We start from the raw sequence: 27,304 nt of genomic DNA, 5'->3' as shown, positions 1-27,304 counted from the left end.
TGGGACCAGAGGTATTTTGGATATGGGATTTTTCCGTATTTTGGAATAATTGCATACCATAATGAGATATCATGGTGATGGGACCTAAATCTAAGCACAGAATGCATTTATGTTTCATATACACCTTATACACACAGCCTGAAGGTCATTTTAGCCAATATTTTTTATAACTTTGTGCATTAAACAAAGTGTGTGTACATTCACAGAATTCATTTATGTTTCATATACACCTTATACACACAGCCTGAAGGACATTTAATACAATATTTTAATAACTTTGTGTATTAAACAAAGTTTGTGTACATTGAGCCATCAAAAAACAAAGGTTTCACTATCTCACTCTCAGTCAAAAAAGTCCGTATTTCGGAATATTCCGTATTTCGGAATATTTGGATATGGGATCCTCAACCTGTATAAGCATGCTGTGCATTTAAAATCCAAAAGATGCCCGTGAGCATTGCTCAGATTTGTGTAAGTCAGTGTAGGGACTGACCAAATGGGAAGGCCGTGAAGGGGCTGGTCATCTTAACAAACTATTGCAATATTTTGGAACTAACATTCCCTGAATTCAGATGAATTACAGTTTGAAGTGTTAATATTAGGTGAGTGCTGAATTTGTATGATTTTTTTATTTAAATAGTGTGGTCACAATACCACTGGCACCGCGGATGTATGAGTGCTGTGGGTTCTTGCCTATTGTTTATATATATATTTTTATATATATATATATATATATATATATATAGGTAGAAGGCAATAAAGCAATCAGCGGCACTCAGGGTCTTGTTTCAGCAAGCAAGTGTATTCAAAAGATCAAATAACATTATTCACCTTGACAAAGGGAAGTGTGTGTCCCGAAACATTGGTCCCTATGCCGTGATCTTTTGAATACACTTGCTTGCTGAAACAAGACCCTGAGTGCCGCTGATTGCTTTATTGCCTTCTACCTAACACACCTGTACCAGAGGGCACCGGTATTTCAAGTTGTGGGAGTGCCGGTCCACGCACCTTCTGTATATATATATATATATATATATATATTGTGGCAGGAGAGGTACTTTGCCACCTGTAAGCTACACACAGGGTCCTGGGGGTAGGTCTGAAGTGTGGATGGACCAGGTTCCCATCCATTTGGCCCCGACCAGGTCTTATAGGCTTCTTAGCCCAAGAAGCTGCTTCATCAGCCAGCACCTGGCTGCTGAGTTTAAAGCAGAGTCTTTCCCATTAGTCAGGGCTCCTGAAGGCAGTTAGTGTCCAGGTGATAGGACTGCTAGGGACATTGGGATCCGGAGGGCTGGGCCACTAGTGTCAGGATGCCGGGACCTGAAGGGTTCCTTATTAAGTAAGAGGGAGTGATGCAGGGCCTAACCTCCCTGGTAGTTTATACTAAAGACAGTGATCTTTGTTTTATGTATATCTTTGTTTTGAGCTACCTGAATAAAAGGTATTTGTTGATTTTGCACAAGCCTGGAGTCGGTCGTTGTGTGGAATTTTTGTAGCAGAGTGCATTCTAGCAAGACTCCTGTTACTATATATATATATATATATATATATATATATATAGATGTCCAAGTGGTCGGCACTCCTGATTAAATGAATATAATACCTGGTGCCTTCTCTTGCAGAGTTATCCACTGTATAAACACATAGAATTGAGCGGCACTCTCAGGACTTTAACAAAGAACGGGTCCTCAGCCCATCATAAGTTTGCAACGTTTCGGTAATTTTATTTCAACCGTCGTCAGGCATAATTAATGATTGCTGTCTAGCACTTTTAAGTGAGGCTGCTACTGCAGCTGAGAATTAGAGCGGCTGATGGTAATTAACAGTTAATGGTACCATTATTGATATGTGACTGCTATATAAAGCTCGTGCCTGACGACGGTTGAAATAAAATTACTGAAACGTTGCAAACTTATGATGGGCTGAGGACCCGTTCATTGTTAAAGTCCAGAGAGTACCGCTCAATTCTATGTGTTTATATATATATATATATATATATATATATATATAAAAACGAAATTCTGGCCGGCACTCACAGTACAATAATACAACAGGCCCAGGTGCTCACCTCGATGTATAAAACACCCCAGTATAGCAAAGGTAACAGGCGGCACTCCAAGGACTTCAAGAAGCAGAAGAATAATATCAACGTTTCGATTTTATTCAAATCGTCATCAGGATATAACATAACAATAAAACAGACAAACATATATAGCTCACCGTCACCAAGGACGCCAGACCCGTTTCCTCCCGCCCTTCCACGCAGCAAGCACCGGCGGCTAACAGTGACGTCACACGCAGCGCCATGCGTCTGACGCGTGTTGCCGTCCTACAGTGTCTTGTTGCTAGGTAACGGGGAAACGCAAACATATACTAATAATTTTAATACATAAAACAAAAACAGGGCAATGTAACTACTAGGTTAATTCTAGTATTGTCCACTGAAAGCAATACTAGCAATATACTGGAATGACCTAACGTAAGAATTAGCAGACATGGACATAGCGGGATCGTAATACAATATAAATAATAAACTAAGCAGTTATAACAATAAATATAGCACCCTACAATGCTACAGAAAACTATTTAATCCCTGATATTCATTAAGACCATAAGGAGAAACCGTATTAAGGCGATGTATCCATCTAGCCTCCTTCTGGAGAAGGGTTCTATCCCTATCTCCTCCACGTATTTTTTTCTCTACATGTTCTATAATTTTGTACCTAAGGGTAGCTAGTCCATGATTAAACTCTCTAAAGTGACGAGCTACCGGTTGTTCTTGGGACACTATAGTGCCCTCCACAGCTTTTCTAATGGAGGATCTGTGCATATTCATACGCTCTTTAAATTGCCTTGTGGTCTTCCCTATGTAGAAAAGACCACAAGGACAACGTATAAAGTAAACCACATGGGTGGTGGTACAGGTAAGTACTTGCCGAATAGCAATGCGCTTGCCTGTGTGGGGATGAGCAAATGAATCCCCAGTTTCTAAAAAACTACATGTGGTGCAACCGGTGCACTTATAACACCCAGGTTTACGTTTTAAAAATGTGCCCGGCATAACCGAAACTTTCCTGCCGGTAATGTCATTCTTGACCAGCCAGTCCTTCAGATTCCTATTACGGGAGAAGCTAGGTAAAACCGACATATTGTGAAAAACTTTCAGATCAGGGTCAGTGGATACCAATGGCCATAACATTTTGGTGTGCTTAACCAGATGATCACTGCGTGAATTAAATCTTTGTACAAAAGGAATTTTTCTTGATAACGCCACTGATTTTCGGTTAGTTGAGTGTAACAGTTCAGTGCGTGGGATAGCAAGAGCCTTTTCCTTAGCTCTCAACAAATCTGAATATTTATAGCCCCTGGCCACAAATTGAGTAATCATGATGTCTATATCTCTTTTAGTGGATTCAATATTGTCTGAAATCCTATGTACCCTCAAAAATTGAGAGAACGGAAGGCCTTTTTTAGTAGAAAGTGGATGTTGGCTAGAGAAATGTAATACATTATTCCTATCAGTAGTTTTTCTGAACAAGGCAGTATGTAGCTGGCCATGGTCAAGAGTCAATTTAACATCTAGGTAGTTAACCTCTAGATTACTGATAGAATATGTAAATTTGATAAATTCATTGCAACTATTAGCATATATCATTAATTGATGAAATTCTGCTTCATCTCCTAGCCAGATAACTAGTAGGTCATCTATGTACCTAACAAACAATAAGATCTTAGAGGCAATATTAGGATCTTGAAAAAAGATGGTTCGTTCAATCTCAAACATATACCCATTGGCAAAAGCAGGGGCCACGCAGGACCCCATCGCACAACCCTGGCATTGAAGGTACCACTGCCCATCAAACAGAAAGTAATTACGTTTCAGCGTTAATTCTAACAACTGAATAAAAAAATTAACATCAGGACCTGAGTATACATCACTAGACGCCAATAACCTCCTGATCGCTAGCAACCCCCCATCTTGTGGAATGCTGGTATAAAGATTGACTACGTCTAAAGTACACAAAAAACATGGAGGTAAAGGTGATGGTAATGAATCCAATTTACATAATAGTGTCGTTGTATCTTTCAAATAAGTACCCTGTACCTGTATCACAGGCTGGAGGAAACTATCTAAGTACTTCGATACTTTGTAAAAGACAGAATCTCGAGCCGCAATAATCGGCCGGCCCGGAGGTCGGACCGGATCTTTGTGAATTTTAGGGAGGGTGTAGAGCACAGGGGCAACAGGATTATCCTGTATCAATGCATTTTTAACCACTGTGGTAATGATGTTCTCATTAACCGCCTGTGACAATACACCCTCCAATTCACGATTAAATACCCCAGTGGGGTCACTAGGCAATTTACGATATACATTAACATCACCCAATTGTCGGTAAACTTCAGAGCAATACTTGTCCAAGTCCTGAATAACTATTCCGCCCCCCTTATCGGCGGGACGGATAACAATGCTCCGATCTTTGCTTAGATGATCCAAAGTGTCCCATTCCTCCTTGGACATATTCGAAGCAACAGGAGACTGTACATTGATGGAATGTTGCTCCAACCGACGTTGAAAGCATTTGAGAGATGCATTAACCGTATATGGATCAAAAGTAGATCTTGATTTAATTGCAGCAGGAAGATTCTCATCACTAGGAGTGGTAATTCGTGACTGAAAAAATTCTTTTAAACGTAAGTTTCTGTTGAAACGATAAGAATCCAGTTTCCACTGAAAATTATCGAGGTCACATGAAGGGACAAAAGACAGTCCTTTATTCAGAATGTCCAGTTCTTTACTAGTCAGCGTTCTATTAGATAGGTTGAAAACTAGGTCTTCTTGGACTTGTTTTGCTTCCCTTTTGCGGATCCGGAAGCACTGTTGCCCCCTCCTCATTTTGCAACGTTTTTGACACCACGCTGGGCGCGTGTACTCATCCCTAAAGGGGGTTTACCTGTGGTGGCATCCTCAGATTCACTGTATGTTGAGGCGCCCCCACTTGATGTTTCCGTGTCACCTGGAAATTTGCGGAATTTCCTTTGTCTCAAACGAAATGAGTTTTTGTTGACAGGAGTAGGGTTATAAGCCCATGTGTAGACTCTGTTCTCAGCATAATCACGCTGTACTGTTGCCAATTTGTCACGCTTAAATTTTACCAAATTTCGTTTATAAGTATCGATTTGTACTGTGAGTTTTTCAATCCAGCCATTAGGTGCATCGGAGGTTAATTTTGCCAGATGTAAGTCCTCAAAGGTAGCAATCTTAGACTTTACAAGCTGTAATTCTCTCGCCGACTCCTCGACTACCAACAGGATTAGGTCAAGGCTGCATTTGTTAAGAATTGCAGCCCATTTGCGACAAAACTCGCTGCTGAATTTTCCAATTGTTGGGGAATTCTTAATACGGAACCCCCTAGGAATCTGACCGCTCCGGTGGTAATCTGACAATGTAATGCCGTGCAAGAGAAAATCAACCTCCTTCTTTTTTAAACGTAATAATTGAGTAAACAATTGTTCATTACTTTCATCACCTCCAGTAAAAAGTAAATTCTCCTTAAATCTAATGGATTCCGCGTCTGCATCCGAGAAACTCCAGGTTTCTCTAACCGGTAAGGTAATCTCTCTGATACCAATAGATTCAGCCATCCCAAACTGTAATGGACAATCACTGAAACGTACCAAAGTAGGAACAATCTCCACTGAATGATAAAACAAAGTCACTGAGTCCGATGAGTCATATGCATAAACAATGGACAATAGGTGCCATGCCCAAGGAAAAATACAACAATGTTCCTAACTGGAAACCAGTGTAAATGTCCTTAATTATAAACGAAATTCTGGCCGGCACTCACAGTACAATAATACAACAGGCCCAGGTGCTCACCTCGATGTATAAAACACCCCAGTATAGCAAAGGTAACAGGCGGCACTCCAAGGACTTCAAGAAGCAGAAGAATAATATCAACGTTTCGACGGGGAAACGCAAACATATACTAATTCTTACGTTAGGTCATTCCAGTATATTGCTAGTATTGCTTTCAGTGGACAATACTAGAATTAACCAAGTAGTTACATTGCCCTGTTTTTGTTTTATGTATTAAAATTATTAGTATATGTTTGCGTTTCCCCGTTACCTAGCAACAAGACACTGTAGGACGGCAACACGCGTCAGACGCATGGCGCTGCGTGTGACGTCACTGTTAGCCGCCGGTGCTTGCTGCGTGGAAGGGCGGGAGGAAACGGGTCTGGCGTCCTTGGTGACGGTGAGCTATATATGTTTGTCTGTTTTATTGTTATGTTATATCCTGATGACGATTTGAATAAAATCGAAACGTTGATATTATTCTTCTGCTTCTTGAAGTCCTTGGAGTGCCGCCTGTTACCTTTGCTATATATATATATAGAAATAGCAAAAGAAGGAGAATGCGCTCATAGTGCAAATCAATTTAATTCATAAACCACATATATACACAGGATAGGTCAAATGAATAGCAGTGGACTCGTACCCTGATAGCCCACTCTGTGGGCTGTGTATCACATGAAAAGTAAAACCACAAGGCAAAAGCTGCAGCCCGCTGCACCTGGATCTGGGACCACGCACCGCACCAGCTTCAGTGACCGATCCGTCAGGACACCTGTACCGGGTGAAGTCTGGGATGACGGCTCATGTGGAACAAGAATCGCCTGGTAAGCCCCACCTCAATGCATTTCATAATCACTTCGTCAGGAGGTTGGCTTACCAGACGTCAGCAGGAGCTTTATATAGCAGTCACATATCAATAATGGTACCATTAATTGTTAATTACCATCAGCCGCTCTAATTCTCAGCTGCAGTAGCAGCCTCATTTAAAAGTACTAGACAGCAATCATTAATACAATCTGATTTAAAGAAATCAGTAAATAGACGGCTAATTTCATAAAAACTACGCTAGAGCTACAAAACTGGTGGCTCGTCAACGACAATTTTCAAAGCTAATAAGCACACAGAATTTAACACAATTCATAAATACAGAATACAAATAGACTTTTTTAAAAATGCAATAAAAAATTAATTAATGCACACCAATATAAGCATTTTGTTTAAAAAGCACCGATATAGACATTTTGTTTAGAAAACAGCAATGTAATATCATCTCAGCGGTAGTACATCCGATATACAGAGCATTAATACACATACTAAATAACATGCATAAAGCATTAACTATAAAGTCCATGTCATACCATAAATGCTACAAGCACTATTTAAAGTGACATGAGCATATAAAAAAAAAAAAAATGACCTGCATATAAGAAAACCTCCAGTACCCTATGTATTTATATAACCATCTTCACAGAGAAAAGAACGATCCTCAAGTATGTAAGAGTTACACAAGGATTCTACATTAGCTCAGAACGAATAGTATGAGACCCCCACTCATCTCTCCCTAATAAAGGGGGGTGATCTCATAGTTCTCATTAAGCCCATGGGGCATAAGTGTATTAAGAGAGAGTATCCAGAAAGTTTCTCTTCTAAGGAGTTGTTCTTCCCTATTTCCACCATTAGTAGGCACTGTAACATGTTCTATTCCCACAAACTTCAGGAGAGAGGGATCCGCATTATGTAGCTCAGAAAAGTGACGTGGGATACTATGATTCATAACCCGATTTTTTATGTTACGAGTGTGCTCTAGAATTCTAATTTTCAGCACCCTTTTAGTTTTTCCGACGTATCTTAAGCCACAAGGGCATGTTAGAATATATATACAGAAATTTGTATTGCAATTGATGAAGGATCGAATGATGTTAGGACGTGGGTTATTACAACCAATAAAAGATTTTAAATTTCTTTCTGCCAGAGTACATATCTTACAATTTATATATATATATATATATATATATAGAGTGGAAGTTGGTGGCACTCAAGCAGGCTTAGTCAATGTGAAGATAAAATTTCCTTTATTCGCCTACATGTTTCGGGGAAAATCACCCCGTCCTCAGGGCTTAGACAATATATATATATATATATCCAATGACGGTCGCACTCACATCTTCAAGAAACCAACGACTGGGGTGTCCACTCCAATGTCAAAGCATTGTAATTATAGAAAAAAGGTAGAGGCACTCTCCAGATTTTACAAACATGCAAAAAAAGTTCTCATTTATTATGATATACGTTACATAATCCACTTGAATAGTATCCTCATAGTATCCTCAGGTGGATACTATGAGGATACTATTCAAGTGGATTATGTAACGTATATCATAATAAATGAGAACTTTTTTTGCATGTTTGTAAAATCTGGAGAGTGCCTCTACCTTTTTCTATATATATATATATATATATATATATCTTACGTCCTAGGGGATACTGGTAATCCATTTACTACCATGGGACATAGGAGGGGGAACGGCCCAACCTCTTGAAGGGTTAATGGTCCGATTCCCTGCTAACAGGACACTAGCTCCTGAGGGAAAAATTTGCAAGCCCCACCACAACGAGCGTAAATTCCCGCAGCACGCCGCCACCCCTATCAGAGCCAGAAGAAAGAAGAGTGGTGAGTACTAAGCCAGCATCTCAGCTGGTCGCCGGCCATTATGGCGGCATGAGGGTACCGAGACGCACGGCTTCTACATGGGGCGGCTGAGTCTCCAGACTCAGTACACAGTGCAGGCGCACGGCTTCTGAGGGAGCAAACTGAGTCTCAGTACACTATATGTGTACACAGTATCCAGACTGGCATTACAGACTTAAAAGGGGTCTGACTCCATTGTAGGCACAAAATTACCTCAGCCAGTATAAAAAAGAGCTGGAAGACCGCACGCCATTGAAGGGTCGGGGCTTCACTATGAGCGGATCCAGCAGCTCACCAGAGCCATTTTCCCTCTGCAGTGGACACAGATGCTGACTTACAGGGACGTGCAGCTCCCCCGGAGAGGCTCCAGATTACCTCAGCGGTACCAGCGGGTCACAGCAGGGGAAGAGCAATTATTAGTGTACTGAGTCCCTAATCTAGGTACTTAGTCTGCGACCAGGCTAAGCTTGGCATTAGCGGTAAGTTCGCCATGTGCTGGCTCCATACTATCTGTGTCTCTCTGGAAGGGATCTTTGTGGGTTAATTGTGCATTTAACCTTTTCCTGTGTGTGTGTGTGTGTGTGTGTGTGTGTGCTCTGTCATTGTTACAGTATGTCAGGCAAACAGTGTGTTTCATGTAAGGCAAAGTGTTCCTCTTCTCCAGGTGGTTCACTACTGTGTACTCAGTGTAGTGTCCTTTTCCAGGCTAGCTGGGCAGAACTAGCATGGCTGTACTCCATTAAGGGAATGATTTCCAATATTTTTACTAAATTGTCCCACAATGAGAAAGAGATGCAATACTTAAGACAATCTATGACTGAGTTTATGAGACTCAGTACCCAAACCAGCATCTCAGTTCCCTGCCATTTGTCCGCAAAAACGTACTGTGGCCCATATCCTGCAGTCTGACTCTGATGATGAAGGGTCAGACATGGAGGAAGGGGAGGTAGACTCAGGGGTGGGGAAGTCTACTCTGTCACTGGTAATAGAGGCTCTCATAGAGGCTATCAGAGAAGTTCTGCATATCCCTGATAAGGTGACAGAGGAGAGTGAGGAATCTTATTTTAATATAAAAAAGAAACCCTCAGCCACTTTTCCTGTGTCACAGATACTAAATACCCTGTTTGTAGAACCGTGGGTTAATCCGGATAGGAAATTACAAATCCCTTAAACGGTTGAAATCATCTTTTCCTTTTCCTCCTGAGGATAGGAAAAAATGGGAAAATCCTCCGATAGTGGATGCATCAGTATCCAGGCTGTCCCGAAAAATTGTATTGCCTGTCCCGGGTGCAGGCTCCCTGAGAGACACTGCTGATCGTAGGATTGAGACCACACTAAAATCCTTGTATACAGCTGCTGGGGTGTCCCGGAGACCCACTATTGCATGTGGGTGGATTACTAAAGCCATTGCCAAATGGTCAGGTAACATAATTGAGGGGTTAGATACATTGCCTCAAGGGAGATTATTTTACTCCTACAACATATACAGGACTCTGCTAACTTTATGGTAGATGCCATAAAAGAAATAGGCTTGCTTAATGTATGCACCACTGCTATGGCAGTGTCAGCACGCAGAGGCTTATGGCTACGAAAGTGGACTGCTGACGCGGACACCAGGAAAGGAGTGGAAGGCCTACCCTTCACAGGAGAGGGCTTATTTGGAGATGAACTAGACAAATGGATCTCCAAAGCTACTACGGGTAAGTCCACATATCTTCCTTCTGCAGCTCCCCCAGCCAGGAAGGCTTACTCAGATTCCAATTTACATTCCTTTCGGATGGCCAAGTTTAGTGGCAAAACCAGAGGTTCTTCTACAGCCACCAGAGGCACTAGAGGTAAACCACACAAACCTGCAACTGCCGGTTCTCAGGAACAGAGCTCAAGCTCTGCTTCCTCAAAGCCTTCAGCATGATGGTGGACCGCGATGCCTGGAAGACTGGTGGGTGGGAGCCCGACTAAAATTCTTCATTCATTTCTGGACAAGTTCATGCCAGGATCCCTGGGTCATAGATCTTATTTCCCAGGGCTACAGACTGGAGTTACAGGAGTTCCCACCTCACAGAATCTTCAAATCAGGCTTACCAGTATCGCAAGAGGCAAGTATAACTTTACAGGATGCCATACGAAAACTGGTACAGACTCAAGTATTTGTTCCAGTTCCACCTCATTTGCAAAACAAGGGGTATTATTCCAACTTGTTTGTAGTACCGAAACAAGACGGTTCGGTAAGACCGATTTTGAACCTCAAGTCCTTGAACCAGTACTTACGAGTGTTCAAATTCAAGATGTAGTCTCTGAGAGTGGTGATCTCAGATCTGTAGGAGGAGGAATTCCTAGTGTCTATGGATATCAAGGATGCATTCCTTCACATTCCGATCTGGCCGCCTCATCAGGCTTATCTACGGTTTGCATTGCAGGACTGTCACTACCAGTTCCAGGCCCTGCCATTTGGTATCTCCACGGCACTGAAAGTGTTCAGCAAGGTGATGGCAGAGATGATGTTTCTACTCCGCAAACAGGGAGTGAACATAATTCTGTACCTGGACGATCTTCTGATAAAGACACCGTCCAGGGAGCGGTTGTTGGACAGCATTGGCCTTTCAACCAGACTACTCCTGGATCACGGGTGGATTCAGAACTTACCAAAATCTCACCTGGAACCGACGCAGAGGCTTCCTTTTCTGGGAATGATACTCAACACAGAGTCTCAGATTGTTCCTTCCTTTGGAGAAGGCTATGGTAATCCAGTCGATGGTTCGGGGCTGTCCTGAAGCCAACTCGGATCTCGGTGTATCTGTGCATTCACCTTCTGGGGAAAATGGTGGCTTCTTACAAGGAGCTTCAGTACGGAAGGTTTCATGCGAGGCCCTTCCAGCTGGATCTGTTGGACAAATGGTCCAGATCGCATCTTCACATGCACCAGAGGATCCGTCTGTTGCTAAAAGCCAGGATATCCCGTCTGTGGTGGCTACAGACTTCTCACCTCATCGGGGGTTGGTTGTTCGGGATTCAGAATTGGATTCTGCTAACTACAGACACAAGCCTCAGAGGTTGGGGAGCAGTCACCCAGGGGGTGCAGTTTCAAGGAAGATGGTCAAGTCGGGAAGTCATTTCTCCAATAATCATCCTGGAACTTAGGGCTATCTACAAAGCACTTCTGCAGGCCTCATCTCTACTTTGGGATCAGGCCATTCAAGTCCAGTCGGAATATGTGACGGCGGTAACGTACATAAACCAACAGGGTGAAACGAAAAGCAGAGCAGCAATGTCAGAGGTGTCAATAATTCTCCTCTGGGCAGAAAACACACCGTGGTGTTGTAGGCAGTCTTCATTCCGGGAGTAGACAACTGGGAAGCAGACTTCCTCAGCAGACACGACCTGCACCTGGGCGAGTGGGGCCTCCACCCAGAGGTGTTCCGGTGGTTGACTTGTCAGTGGGGGTATCCACAAATCGACATGGTGGCCTCTCAACTCAACAAGAAGCTCAAGTGGTATTGTTCCAGGTCGAGGTGGCGGTAGACACTCTGACATCTCCATGGGTCTACCAGCTGGTGTACATGTTTCCTCCACTTCTTCTGATCCCAAGAATTCTACAAAGAATTAAAAGGGAAAGGGTTCAAGTAATCCTCATTGCTCCGGACTGGCCACAAAGGGCCTGGTATGCGGATCTTCTCAAGATGCTGCTCGAAGATCCGTGGCCTCTACCTCTTCGCAAGGATCTTCTGCAACAGGGCACCTTCGTCTATCAAGACTTACCGAGGCTACGTTTAACGGCTCGGAAGTTGAACGGCTGATTCTAGCCAGGAGACGGATTCCTGATAGGTCATCCCGATTATGATCCAGGCCAGGAAGGGGGTAACGTCTAAACATTACCACCGTATTTGGAAGAAGTATGTCTCTTGGTGTAAAAGCATACATTATTCCACAGTGGAATTTCCTGCTTTTTCTGCAGTCAGGAGTGGATGTGGGACTACGTCTAGGCTCCATTAAAGTCCAGATTTCGCCCTTGTCTATTTTCTTTTAGAAACAATTGGCGTCTATTCCTGAGGTCCAGATGTTCTTGAAAGGTGTTCTTTACATCCAACTTCCCTTTGTGCCTCTCACGGCATCTTGGGATCTCAATTTGGTTCTGACATTCCTTCAATCGGACTGGTTTGAATCGTTACAGGAGGTGTATGCAAGACATGGCAAATTGCTGGCCTTGGCTTCAGCAAGACGTGTGTCGGACCTGGGGGCATTGTCGTACAAGAGTCCCTACTTAATTTTCCATGAGGACAGAGCTAAACTCATGACTCGTCAGCAATTTCTTCCTAAGGTGGTGTCCGCATTTCACATCAACCAACCTATGGCAGTTCTGGTTGTTACAGACATTAGAGATGAGCGCCTGAAATTTTTCGGGTTTTGTGTTTTGGTTTTGGGTTCGGTTCCGCGGCCGTGTTTTGGGTTCGACCGCGTTTTGGCAAAACCTCACCGAATTTTTTTTGTCGGATTCGGGTGTTTTTTTCAAAAAACCCTAAAAAACAGCTTAAATCATAGAATTTGGGGGTCATTTTGATCCCATATTATTATTAACCTCAAAAACCATAATTTCCACTCATTTTCAGTCTATTCTGAATACCTCACACCTCACAATATTATTTTTAGTCCTAAAATTTGCACCAAGGTCGCTGGATGACTAAGCTAAGCGACACTAGTGGCCGACACAAACACCTGGCCCATCTAGGAGTGGCACTGCAGTGTCACGCAGGATGTCCCTTCCAAAAAACCCTCCCCAATCAGCACATGACGCAAAGAAAAAAAGAGGCGCAATGAGGTAGCTGACTGTGTGAGTAAGATAAGCGACCCTAGTGGCCGACACAAACACCGGGCCCATTTAGGAGTGGCACTGCAGTGTCACGCAGGATGTCCCTTCCAAAAAACCCTCCCCAATCAGCACATGACGCAAAGAAAAAAAGAGGCGCAATGAGGTAGCTGACTGTGTGAGTAAGATTAGCGACCCTAGTGGCCGACACAAACACCGGGCCCATTTAGGAGTGGCACTGCAGTGTCACGCAGGATGTCCCTTCCAAAAAACCCTCCCCAATCAGCACATGACGCAAAGAAAAAAAGAGGCGCAATGAGGTAGCTGACTGTGTGAGTAAGATTAGCGACCCTAGTGGCCGACACAAACACCGGGCCCATTTAGGAGTGGCACTGCAGTGTCACGCAGGATGTCCCTTCCAAAAAACCCTCCCCAATCAGCACATGACGCAAAGAAAAAAAGAGGCGCAATGAGGTAGCTGACTGTGTGAGTAAGATTAGCGACCCTAGTGGCCGACACAAACACCGGGCCCATTTAGGAGTGGCACTGCAGTGTCACGCAGGATGTCCCTTCCAAAAAACCCTCCCCAATCAGCACATGACGCAAAGAAAAAAAGAGGCGCAATGAGGTAGCTGACTGTGTGAGTAAGATTAGCGACCCTAGTGGCCGACACAAACACCGGGCCCATTTAGGAGTGGCACTGCAGTGTCACGCAGGATGTCCCTTCCAAAAAACCCTCCCCAATCAGCACATGACGCAAAGAAAAAAAGAGGCGCAATGAGGTAGCTGACTGTGTGAGTAAGATTAGCGACCCTAGTGGCCGACACAAACACCGGGCCCATTTAGGAGTGGCACTGCAGTGTCACGCAGGATGTCCCTTCCAAAAAACCCTCCCCAATCAGCACATGACGCAAAGAAAAAAAGAGGCGCAATGAGGTAGCTGACTGTGTGAGTAAGATTAGCGACCCTAGTGGCCGACACAAACACCGGGCCCATTTAGGAGTGGCACTGCAGTGTCACGCAGGATGTCCCTTCCAAAAAACCCTCCCCAAACAGCACATGACGCAAAGAAAAATAAAAGAAAAAAGAGGTGCAAGATGGAATTGTCCTTGGGCCCTCCCACCCACCCTTATGTTGTATAAACAAAACAGGACATGCACACTTTAACCAACCCATCATTTCAGTGACAGGGTCTGCCACACGACTGTGACTGATATGACGGGTTGGTTTGGACCCCCCCCAAAAAAGAAGCAATTAATCTCTCCTTGCACAAACTGGCTCTACAGAGGCAAGATGTCCACCTCATCATCACCCTCCGATATATCACCGTGTACATCCCCCTCCTCACAGATTATCAATTCGTCCCCACTGGAATCCACCATCTCAGCTCCCTGTGTACTTTGTGGAGGCAATTGCTGCTGGTCAATGTCTCCGCGGAGGAATTGATTATAATTCATTTTAATGAACATCATCTTCTCCACATTTTCTGGATGTAACCTCGTACGCCGATTGCTGACAAGGTGAGCGGCGGCACTAAACACTCTTTCGGAGTACACACTTGTGGGAGGGCAACTTAGGTAGAATAAAGCCAGTTTGTGCAATGGCCTCCAAATTGCCTCTTTTTCCTGCCAGTATAAGTATGGACTGTGTGACGTGCCTACTTGGATGCGGTCACTCATATAATCCTCCACCATTCTTTCAATGGTGAGAGAATCATATGCAGTGACAGTAGACGACATGTCCGTAATCGTTGTCAGGTCCTTCAGTCCGGACCAGATGTCAGCATCAGCAGTCGCTCCAGACTGCCCTGCATCACCGCCAGCGGGTGGGCTCGGAATTCTGAGCCTTTTCCTCGCACCCCCAGTTGCGGGAGAATGTGAAGGAGGAGATGTTGACAGGTCGCGTTCCGCTTGACTTGACAATTTTCTCACCAGCAGGTCTTTCAACCCCAGCAGACTTGTGTCTGCCGGAAAGAGAGATCCAAGGTAGGCTTTAAATCTAGGATCGAGCACGGTGGCCAAAATGTAGAGCTCTGATTTCAACAGATTGACCACCCGTGAATCCTTGTTAAGCGAATTAAGGGCTCCATCCACAAGTCCCACATGCCTAGCGGAATCGCTCCGTGTTAGCTCCTCCTTCAATGTCTCCAGCTTCTTCTGCAAAAGCCTGATGAGGGGAATGACCTGACTCAGGCTGGCAGTGTCTGAACTGACTTCACGTGTGGCAAGTTCAAAGGGCATCAGAACCTTGCACAACGTTGAAATCATTCTCCACTGCGCTTGAGACAGGTGCATTCCACCTCCTATATCGTGCTCAATTGTATAGGCTTGAATGGCCTTTTGCTGCTCCTCCAACCTCTGAAGCATATAGAGGGTTGAATTCCACCTCGTTACCACTTCTTGCTTCAGATGATGGCAGGGCAGGTTCAGTAGTTTTTGGTGGTGCTCCAGTCTTCTGTACGTGGTGCCTGTACGCCGAAAGTGTCCCGCAATTTTTCTGGCCACCGATAGCATCTCTTGCACGCCCCTGTCGTTTTTTAAATAATTCTGCACCACCAAATTCAAGGTATGTGCAAAACATGGGACGTGCTGGAATTTGCCCATATTTAATGCACACACAATATTGCTGGCGTTGTCCGATGCCACAAATCCACAGGAGAGTCCAATTGGGGTAAGCCATTCCGCGATGATCTTCCTCAGTTGCCGTAAGAGGTTTTCAGCTGTGTGCGTATTCTGGAAACCGGTGATACAAAGCGTAGCCTGCCTAGGAAAGAGTTGGCGTTTGCGAGATGCTGCTACTGGTGCCGCCGCTGCTGTTCTTGCGGCGGGAGTCCATACATCTACCCAGTGGGCTGTCACAGTCATATAGTCCTGACCCTGCCCTGCTCCACTTGTCCACATGTCCGTGGTTAAGTGGACATTGGGTACAACTGCATTTTTTAGGACACTGGTGAGTCTTTTTCTGAGGTCTGTGTACATTTTCGGTATCGCCTGCCTAGAGAAGTGGAACCTAGATGGTATTTGGTAACGGGGGCACACTGCCTCAATAAATTGTCTAGTTCCCTGTGAACTAACGGCGGATACCGGACGCACGTCTAACACCAACATAGTTGTCAAGGCCTCAGTTATCCGCTTTGCAGCAGGATGACTGCTGTGATATTTCATCTTCCTCGCAAAGGACTGTTGAACAGTCAATTGCTTACTGGAAGTAGAACAAGTGGGCTTACGACTTCCCCTCTGGGATGACCATCGACTCCCAGCAGCAACAACAGCAGCGCCAGCAGCAGTAGGCGTTACACGCAAGGATGCATCGGAGGAATCCCAGGCAGGAGAGGACTCGTCAGAATTGCCAGTGACATGGCCTGCAGGACTATTGGCATTCCTGGGGAAGGAGGAAATTGACACTGAGGGAGTTGGTGGGGTGGTTTGCGTGAGCTTGGTTACAAGAGGAAGGGATTTACTGGTCAGTGGACTGCTTCCGCTGTCACCCAAAGTTTTTGAACTTGTCACTGACTTATTATGAATGCGCTGCAGGTGACGTATAAGGGAGGATGTTCCGAGGTGGTTAACGTCCTTACCCCTACTTATTACAGCTTGACAAAGGGAACACACGGCTTGACACCTGTTGTCCGCATTTCTGTTGAAATAGTTCCACACCGAAGAGCTGATTTTTTTGGTATTTTCACCAGGCATGTCAACAGCCATATTCCTCCCACGGACAACAGGTGTCTCCCCGGGTGCCTGACTTAAACAAACCACCTCACCATCAGAATCCTCCTGGTCAATTTCCTCCCCAGCGCCAGCAACACCCATATCCTCCTCATCCTGGTGTACTTCAACACTGACATCTTCAATCTGACTATCAGGAACTGGACTGCGGGTGCTCCTTCCAGCACTTGCAGGGGGCGTGCAAATGGTGGAAGGCGCATGCTCTTCACGTCCAGTGTTGGGAAGGTCAGGCATCGCAACCGACACAATTGGACTCTCCTTGTGGATTTGGGATTTCGAAGAACGCACAGTTCTTTGCGGTGCTACTGCTTTTGCCAGCTTGAGTCTTTTCATTTTTCTAGCGAGAGGCTGAGTGCCTCCATCCTCATGTGAAGCTGAACCACTAGCCATGAACATAGGCCAGGGCCTCAGCCGTTCCTTGCCACTCCGTGTGGTAAATGGCATATTGGCAAGTTTACGCTTCTCCTCCGACAATTTTATTTTAGGTTTTGGAGTCCTTTTTTTACTGATATTTGGTGTTTTGGATTTGACATGCTCTGTACTATGACATTGGGCATCGGCCTTGGCAGACGACGTTGCTGGCATTTCATCGTCTCGGCCATGACTAGTGGCAGCAGCTTCAGCACGAGGTGGAAGTGGATCTTGATCTTTCCCTAATTTTGGAACCTCAACATTTTTGTTCTCCATATTTTAATAGGCACAACTAAAAGGCACCTCAGGTAAACAATGGAGATGGATGGATACTAGTATACAATTATGGACGGACTGCCGAGTGCCGACACAGAGGTAGCTACAGCCGTGAACTACCGTACTGTGTCTGCTGCTAATATAGACTGGTTGATAAAGAGATGTCGTAGTATGTATGTATGAAGAAGAAAGAAAAAAAAACCACGGTTAGGTGGTATACAATTATGGACGGACTGCCGAGTGCCGACACAGAGGTAGCCACAGCCGTGAACTACCGTACTGTACTGTGTCTGCTGCTAATATAGACTGGTTGATAAAGAGATGTCGTAGTATGTATGTATGAAGAAGAAAGAAAAAAAAACCACGGTTAGGTGGTATACAATTATGGACGGACTGCCGAGTGCCGACACAGAGGTAGCCACAGCCGTGAACTACCGTACTGTACTGTGTCTGCTGCTAATATAGACTGGTTGATAAAGAGATGTAGTAGTATGTATGTATAAAGAAGAAAGAAAAAAAAACCACGGGTAGGTGGTATACAATTATGGACGGACTGCCGAGTGCCAACACAGAGGTAGCCACAGCCGTGAACTACCGTACTGTACTGTGTCTGCTGCTAATATAGACTGGTTGATAAAGAGATGTCGTAGTATGTATGTATGAAGAAGAAAGAAAAAAAAACCACGGTTAGGTGGTATACAATTATGGTCGGACTGCCGAGTGCCGACACAGAGGTAGCCACAGCCGTGAACTACCGTACTGTACTGTGTCTGCTGCTAATATAGACTGGTTGATAAAGAGATGTAGTAGTATGTATGTATAAAGAAGAAAGAAAAAAAAACCACGGGTAGGTGGTATACAATTATGGACGGACTGCCGAGTGCCGACACAGAGGTAGCCACAGCCGTGAACTACCGTACTGTACTGTGTCTGCTGCTAATATAGACTGGTTGATAAAGAGATGTAGTAGTATGTATGTATGAAGAAGAAAGAAAAAAAACCCACGGTTAGGTGGTATACAATTATGGACGGACTGCCGAGTGCCGACACAGAGGTAGCCACAGCCGTGAACTACCGTACTGTACTGTGTCTGCTGCTAATATAGACTGGTTGATAAAGAGATGTCGTAGTATGTATGTATAAAGAAGAAAGAAAAAAAAACCACGGTTAGGTGGTATACAATTATGGACGGACTGCCGAGTGCCGACACAGAGGTAGCCACAGCCGTGAACTACCGTACTGTACTGTGTCTGCTGCTAATATAGACTGGTTGATAAAGAGATGTCGTAGTATGTATGTATGAAGAAGAAAGAAAAAAAACCCACGGTTAGGTGGTATACAATTATGGACGGACTGCCGAGTGCCGACACAGAGGTAGCCACAGCCGTGAACTACCGTACTGTACTGTGTCTGCTGCTAATATAGACTGGTTGATAAAGAGATGTCGTAGTATGTATGTATAAATAAGAAAGAAAAAAAAACCACGGTTAGGTGGTATACAATTATGGACGGACTGCCGAGTGCCGACACAGAGGTAGCCACAGCCGTGAACTACCGTACTGTACTGTGTCTGCTGCTAATATAGACTGGTTGATAAAGAGATGTAGTAGTATGTATGTATAAAGAAGAAAGAAAAAAAAAACCACGGGTAGGTGGTATACAATTATGGATGGACTGCCGAGTGCCGACACAGAGGTAGCTACAGCCGTGAACTACCGTACTGTGTCTGCTGCGACTGGATGATAAATAATGATATAAAAAATATTTATATATCACTACTGCAGCCGGACAGGTATATATATTATATAATGACGGACCTGCTGGACACTGTCTGTCAGCAGAATGAGTTTTTTATAGAATAAAAAAAAAAACACCACACAATTGAAGTCACACGACGAGTGTTTAACTTTTTCAGGCAATCACAATATAGTATACTACTAACTATACTGGTGGTCAGTGTGGTCAGGTCACTGGTCAGTCACACTGGCAGTGGCACTCCTGCAGCAAAAGTGTGCACTGTTTAATTTTAATATAATATGTACTCCTGGCTCCTGCTATAACCTATAACTGGCACTGCAGTGCTCCCCAGTCTCCCCCACAATTATAAGCTGTGTGAGCTGAGCACAGTCAGATATATAATATATACATAGATGATGCAGGCATGCAGCACACTGGGCTGAGCAGTGCACACAGATATGGTATGTGACTGAGTCACTATGTGTACCGTTTTTTTCAGGCAGAGAACGGATATATTAAATAAAACAACTGCACTGCTGGTGGTCACTGTGGTCAGTCACTAAACTCTGCACTCTCTTCTACAGTATCAGCCTCCGGTCAATCTCTCTCTCTCTCTCCTAATCTAAATGGAGAGGACGCCAGCCACGTCCTCTCCCTATCAATCTCAATGCACGTGTGAAAATGGCGGCGACGAGCGGCTCCTTATATAGAATCCGAGTCTCGCGAGAATCCGACAGCGTCATGATGACGTTCGGGCGCGCTCGGGTTAACCGAGCAAGGCGGGAAGATCCGAGTCGCTCGGACCCGTGAAAAAAAACATGAAGTTCGTGCGGGTTCGGATTCAGAGAAACCGAACCCGCTCATCTCTAACAGACATGTCTGCTACTTCAAAGTCTATGGATGTTGTGAGTGCTTTGAAGGTGTATGTAAAGAGGACAGATTGTCACAGGAAATCGGACTCGCTGTTCGTTCTTTATGATCCCAATAAAATTGGGTGTCCTGCTTCAAAGCAGTCAATTGCACTCTGGATCAGGCTCACAATCCAGCATGCTTATTACACGGCAGGATTGCAGGTTCTAAAATCTGTACAGGTCCACTCTACTAGGTCGGTGGGTTCTTCTTGGGCGCCTGTGGTGTCTCTGTTTTACAGCTCTGCTGAGAAGCTACTTGGTCAGGTTTGAACATGTTTGCAAAGTTACAAGTTTGAAACTTTGGCCTCTGAGGACCTTCAGTTTGGTCAATTTGTTCTGCAGGAACCTCATCACTCTCCCACCCGGTTTGGGAGCTTTGGTACTTCCCCATGGTACTAAATGGATTGCCAGTATCCCCTAGGACACAAGAGAAAATAGGATTTTAATTACCTACAGGTAGATCCTTTTCTCGCAGTCTGTAGGGGATACTGGGCGCTGGGCGATGCTTAGTTCTTCCTGCACTGTTACTTAATTAAGTATTCTGGTTGTTTCAGCTGTTGCTGTTCCTGGTTTCAAGTTTGGTTATCATGGCTTTCCTCTTGTTTTGTGTGTGCTTGTTCGTAATCTCACCACTTTCCTTATCTATCCTCTCAAAGTATGTCTTTCTCCTCGGGCACTGTTTCCTAGACTGAGTCTAGTAGGAGGGGCATAGAGGGAGGAGCCAGCACACACTATCAAATTCTTAAAGTGCCCAAGGCTCCTAGTGGACCCGTCTATACCCATGGTACTAAATGGATTCCCAGTATCCCCTACGGACTACAAGAAAAGGATTTACCGGTAGGTAATTAAAATCCTATTTCTGCTGCGGGGTACACTGGACTCCACAGGGAGTGACATTGGGTTGTAGAGTAGGATCTTGATCCGAGGCACCAACAGGCTCCAAGCTTTGACTGTTCCCAGAATGACTAGTGCTGCCTCCTCTATAGCCGCGCCTCCGTGCACAGGAGCTCAGTTTTGCAGTTGGTGCCATGCAGTAAGCAGGCACTTAACAGGGGGATGCTACAGCAGCCCTAAAAGAAGCTTTTTAAGAAAATTGAAGACTTCAAGGGCTGCACTGACAATGTTAGATGTCAGTGAGACATCTCCTGCTGCAGCTCCATCACCTCCCCCAGCGGCACTGTACACTCCCGCGCTCTGGTTGCCAGGTACCTACAGCGGAGGCTCCGGTTTTCTTCTCATGTTAGTCACACACATGGCCGCTGTTCTCCCGGATCGCGTGGCCGCACTACAGGGAGGAGGTAAGGGGGATCCACTATAAATCGTGATCCCGCGTGACCGGTGGGAGGTGGGCCGCACTCGCTGGCGTGGACATTGTGGCAGTACAGGGACCCCACTAGACCACCAGGGCATGGGCACAGGTCGGTTTTCTCTCAAAAACCATTTTCTTAAACCACCAGTACCCGTTGGTGAAGTCCAGCATGGGGATAAGGCTTTGACCTGTAGCCCCTCCCCAGCCCCAGGGCGCCATTTAGAGTAAATGTTCCCACCCTGGAGCTGCATATCTCTCTTCCTCACTACCAGTCAGTGTTTGGGCGCCATTACACAGAGTAACACTGTTCCTGGGATTGTCTGGGCAAATCCTCCTCTGTAAAGCCGCCTGCCTGTCAGCGCTGTGCATTTTACAGGACACTTAAGTATTCTACATGTCTGCTGCCAATGTTGGTTAAGAAAAAGTGTATTTAGTCAGGGTTATTTAGTACAAGTACCCTGTGATATACATCCAGTCTTTACTGTGCATTGTTATATCTAATTCAGTGTACAGCTATGCATAGTACTACTCTGTATTGCTAGTCCAGTGCAGTTTTATTGCATGTCATAATTTCTGCATTGTTCAAACTGTGGCTCTCTGTGTGTGCATATAGCTGCTGTGTGGACTCCATTTTGTGTCTCTCACTCAGATTGCTATCCCTATATTCTATAACCTGAGGGGGCTAAGTGTGTCAGGTTTATCATAATATAGGCAGTTCACAGGATATACTCAGTGTGTATTTTTCTCTGTGAGTTTTAATCACGATATATCTCTTGAATCCCCTGTTTGTGCTGAAACACTGCACATTGGATTCTTGTCAGGTGTTGTGCTGCTGATATTGTACTGTGTTGCCTTGCATTGTGCTTTTGATTATGTCAGCTACAAAGGGCAACGGAGCTGGGGCCGATCCCACACTGCGTGGTGTTGACGCTGCATACGCATTTGAGGATAACTTAGCAGCTGAGGGTTCAGGTTCTAGGGTTCCATGCCCCCCTAGTGGGACTGTAGCAATGGGGGTGCAAAATGACCCACCTTGGGCTACCTTCTCCATGCTATTGAATACGCTGGTAGCTAGACTAACGCCCCCTATGGGACCTCCTGTGCTGGTACAACCGCTTATGGTCCCCGCGCTTAACCCGCCATGGGCAGATCAACTGTCCAATCAGTTACAGCAATTGAACCAATCACTGACTGCTCAAAAGTCTAACCCTCGCCCGCATAAGACCAAAGGGTCCTCTAAGCGGGCAATTACTTCCTTACAATCCACCCATATCCCAGACATATCGTCTGATGAGGATGGCGCTTATACGGACCCCACAGATTCTGAGCCTGATGCTTCTGATGGGGAGGTTGTTTCGCAGGTGGATGTTCCTGACTTGTTAGAGGCTATCAGGCTTATTCTTCAGGTTGATGATGAACAGGTGCCTGTTACTGCCCCTAAGAAACCGGACAGGTTTAAACATCAGAAGTTGGTTAATCAAGTTTTACCTCACTCTGACCATTTAGTTGACATACGTCAGGAGTCCTGGAAAAATCCAGGAAAGAAGTTTACGCCTCACAAGAAGATGCTGGCTCGCTAACACCTCGCTGCGGAGCTTAGTAAAAATTGGGATACACCACCGCCAGTGGATTTGCAAGTGGCGCGGCTGGTAGTATCCTCTGCTCTGCCCATAACTACTGTCACGTCCTTGAGACAGCCAAAGGACAAGCGTGTGGAGGGTTGTTTGAAGGCAGTCTACACCCTAAATGTTGCAGTGCATAGGCTTACTATTGCAGCGACATGGGCTGCAGAAGCTGTGGAAGCGTGGGCTCAGGAGCTGGAGGCGGAGTTGCCTTCCAATGCTTCTGCTCATGCTAGACAGTGCCTATCATATATTGTTACAGCATCTCATTTCATTAAAGAGGCAGCTTCTGATGCCAGTATTCTGGCGGCCAAGGCTTCTACTACGTCCATTTTGGCTTGCCGAATTCTCTGAATAAGGTACTGGTCTGTGCACATGGGGGGTCATTCCGAGTTGTTCGCTCGCAAGCTGCTTTTAGCAGCTTTGTACACGCTAAGCCGCCGCCTACTGGGAGTGAATCTTAGCTTATCAAAATTGTGAACGAAAGATTCGCAATATTGCGAAAAGACTTCTCTGTGCAGTTTCTGAGTAGCTCGAGACTTACTCTGCCAGTGCGATCAGTTCAGTGCCTGTCGTTCCTGGTTTGACGTCACAAACACACCCAGCGTTCGCCCAGACACTCCTCCGTTTCTCCAGCCACTCCCGCGTTTTTCCCAGAAACGGTAGCGTTTTTTCACACACACCCATAAAACGGCCTGTTTCCGCCCAAAAACACCCACTTCCTGTCAATCACACTCCGATCACCAGAACGAAGAAAAAACCTCGTAATGCTGTGAGTAAAATTCCTAACTGCATAGCAAATTTACTTGGCGCAGTCGCACTGCGGACATTGCGCATGCGCATTAGCGACTAATCGCTCCGTTGCGAAAAAAAAAAATAACGAGCTAACAACTCGGAATGACCCCCATGGACTCTAAGAAAACCCTGAAGGTACTCCCCTTCAAAGGAGACATTCTTTTAGGAGAAAACCTTGACAAGATAGTGGCTGACTTAGCGTCTGCTAAAACAGCATGTCTTCCTAGTACTGCTCCTTCGGTGCCAAAGGCTAAAAGTACTTCCTTTCGCTCCTTTCGTCCTTCAGGGAAAGCAAAAGGTCAGGCGTACCCAAAGCAGGTTCGCACTTCCAAACCCATTAAGCCCAAAACCAAACGGGCTTGGGCTGCCCGTCAGCCTGCTTCCAAGACTGACAAGCCTGCCGCATGATGGGGCGGGCCTCCCTCTGGGGGATCCCAGGGTGGGGGGCCGACTTCTAGGGTTTACCCAGGAATGGATTCAAGAATTGTTCCTTCCCAACCCATTCTCAATCTCAAGTCCCTGAACAAGTTTATGAAGGTCTCCAAGTTTTGTATAGAAACTCTTCGCTCTGTTGTTCTAGCCTTGGAGTCTGGGGACTATATGGTCTCACCGGACATACAGGATGCTTACCTGCATATTCCCATTGCAGTGTCGCATCAGCAGTACCTGAGGTTTGCGGTTGGCAACCTCCATTACCAGTTTTGGGCGTTACCTTTTGGTTTGACCATGGCTCCGCGAATCTTTACCAAAGTCATGGCGGTAATGACGGCTGTACTCCGCCGTCAAGGGGTCAGGATCCTACCGTACTTGGACGACTTATTGATCCTGGCAAATTCCCCAGAGATTCTCCTACGTCATCTAGATTTGACTATCCGGTTCCCGCAAGCCCACGGGTGGCTCATCAACTGGAAGAAATCCTCCCTGGTCCCTGCTCAGAGCATGGTGCACCTGGGAGCGTTGTTGAACACTCACAACCAGCTATTGTTCTTGTCTCAGGAGAAAGTCCTGAAGCTTCAGGACAGGATTCGATGCTTTCTATCTCGTCCGCAGGTGTCGATTCATTCGGCAATGCAAGTGCTAGGTCTCATGGTGTCGGCATTCCACATGGTCGAGTACGCTCAATTCCATTCCCGTCCTCTCCAAAGGCTGATTCTTGCCAAGTGGGACGGCCTGCCTCACCGGATCAGGTCTCATATGATCTCATTATCTCCGGAGGTCCGCCTGTCACTGAGCTGGTGGCTTCAGGACCAACGATTGAGCAGGGGTCGTCCCTTCTGGATCTCCAACTGGGTCCTTCTGACGACGGACGCCAGTCTGAGGGGTTGGGGCGCGGTGTTGGAGCAACACTCCCTTCAGGGTCGGTGGACCAAGATGGAGTCTCTCCTCCTGATAAACATTCTGGAATTGCGGGCGGTGTTTAACTCATTGAACTTGGCCCAGCATTTAATACAGAACAGACCTGTTTAAGTACAGTCGGACAACGCCACCACGGTGGTGTACTTCAATCATCAAGGTGGCACTCGTATCTGCATGGCAATGAGGGAAGTATCAAGGATTCTTCAGTGGGCGGAACGCCATCTGCCAGCCATATCGGCAGTGTTCATTCCGGGGGTCCTAAACTGGGAAGCGGACTTTCTCAGCCGTCAGGACATACACGCCATAGAGTGGAGCCTCCATCCAGAAGTTTTTCAGCTCCTCGTGGACAAGTGGGGCCTTCCAGATGTGGACCTGATGGCATCTTGGCACAATCACAAGGTTCCGGTCTTCAGAGCAAAAACAAGGGATCCTCAAGCAGCGTTCGTGGACGCACTGGCAATTCCATGTAACTTTCGTCTGCCATACGTGTTCCCTCCGGTGTCACTCCTGCCCAGAGTAATAAGGAAGTTCAATCAAGAAGGAGGAATCCTACTTCTGATCGCTCCAGCGTGGCCCAGACGGCACTGGTTCTCAGACCTTCAGGGTTTCTCAATAGAGCATCCCCTTCTACTTCCACAGCGCCCAGATCTCCTCGTTCAGGGCCCCTGTGTATATCAGGATTTAACTCAATTGGCTTTGACGGCGTGGCTCTTGAAGCTTCCGTCTTAAGGGCCAAAGGATTTTCTGAGGCGGTCATTCAAACCATGTTGAAGGCACGGAAACTGGCTTCTGCCCTGATTTCTCATAGGGTCTAGAATTCTTACTTTGCTTGGTGCGCATCTAACAATCATGACGCTTACAAGTTTAGTACGACCAAACTTTTGGTCTTTCTACAAGAAGACCTGGACTTGGGCCTTCGTCTGGCCTCCATCAAGGTTCATATTTCTGCCTTGTCGGTTTGGTTTCAGAGACAAATTGCAACTTTACCTGATGTGCATACAGTCACTCAGGGTGTGTTGCGGATTCAACCTCCTTATGTCCCACTAGTGGCCCCTTGGGACTTGTCGGTGGTTCTGGAGGCATTGCAAGGGCCTCCGTTTGAGCCTCTTGAATCTGCTGACCTTAAGTGGCTGACTCTTAAGGTAGTGTTTCTGCTAGCTATTGCTTCCGCTAGACGGGTGTCATATTTGGGTGCCTTGTCTTGTAGGTCTCCCTATCTGATTTTTCACCGTGATTGGACGGTTCTTAGAACACGCCCTGGATATTTACCGAAGGTGGTGTCTACTTTCCACCTTAATCAGGAGATCGTGGTTCCGACCTTGGCCTCTCCCGATTTGTCTTCCAAAGAGCGGTCTTTGGATGTGGTACGTGCTCTCCGTATCTACGTGAAGAGAACTACCTCCGTCAGGGAGTCGGATTCCCTATTTGTTCTGTTTTGTTTTCAAAAACGTGGCTGGCCTGCTCACAAGCAGACCCTGGCCAGATGGATTAGAATGGTGATTGCACATACTTACGTACAGGCTGGCCTTCCAGCTCCTGCTACTATTAAGGCCCATTCTACTCGGTCGGTTGGACCTTCTTGGACGGCTCGCCGTGGTGCGACCCTTGAACAATTGTGCAAGGTGGCTACGTGTTCCTCAGTGAACACGTTCATAAGGTTCTATGCCTTTGATACATCCGCCTCCCAGAATGCTTTCTTTGGATGCTGGGTTCTTGTGCCTGCTACAGTGCGTCACCTCCCATAAGGAACTGCTTTAGGACATCCCCAATGTCATTCCCTGTGGAGCCCAGTGTACCCCGCAG

This window comes from Pseudophryne corroboree, chromosome 1 (genome assembly GCF_028390025.1).
Source record: "Pseudophryne corroboree isolate aPseCor3 chromosome 1, aPseCor3.hap2, whole genome shotgun sequence".
Classification (NCBI taxonomy): domain Eukaryota; kingdom Metazoa; phylum Chordata; class Amphibia; order Anura; family Myobatrachidae; genus Pseudophryne; species Pseudophryne corroboree.
This window is presented reverse-complemented; position numbering follows the sequence as displayed.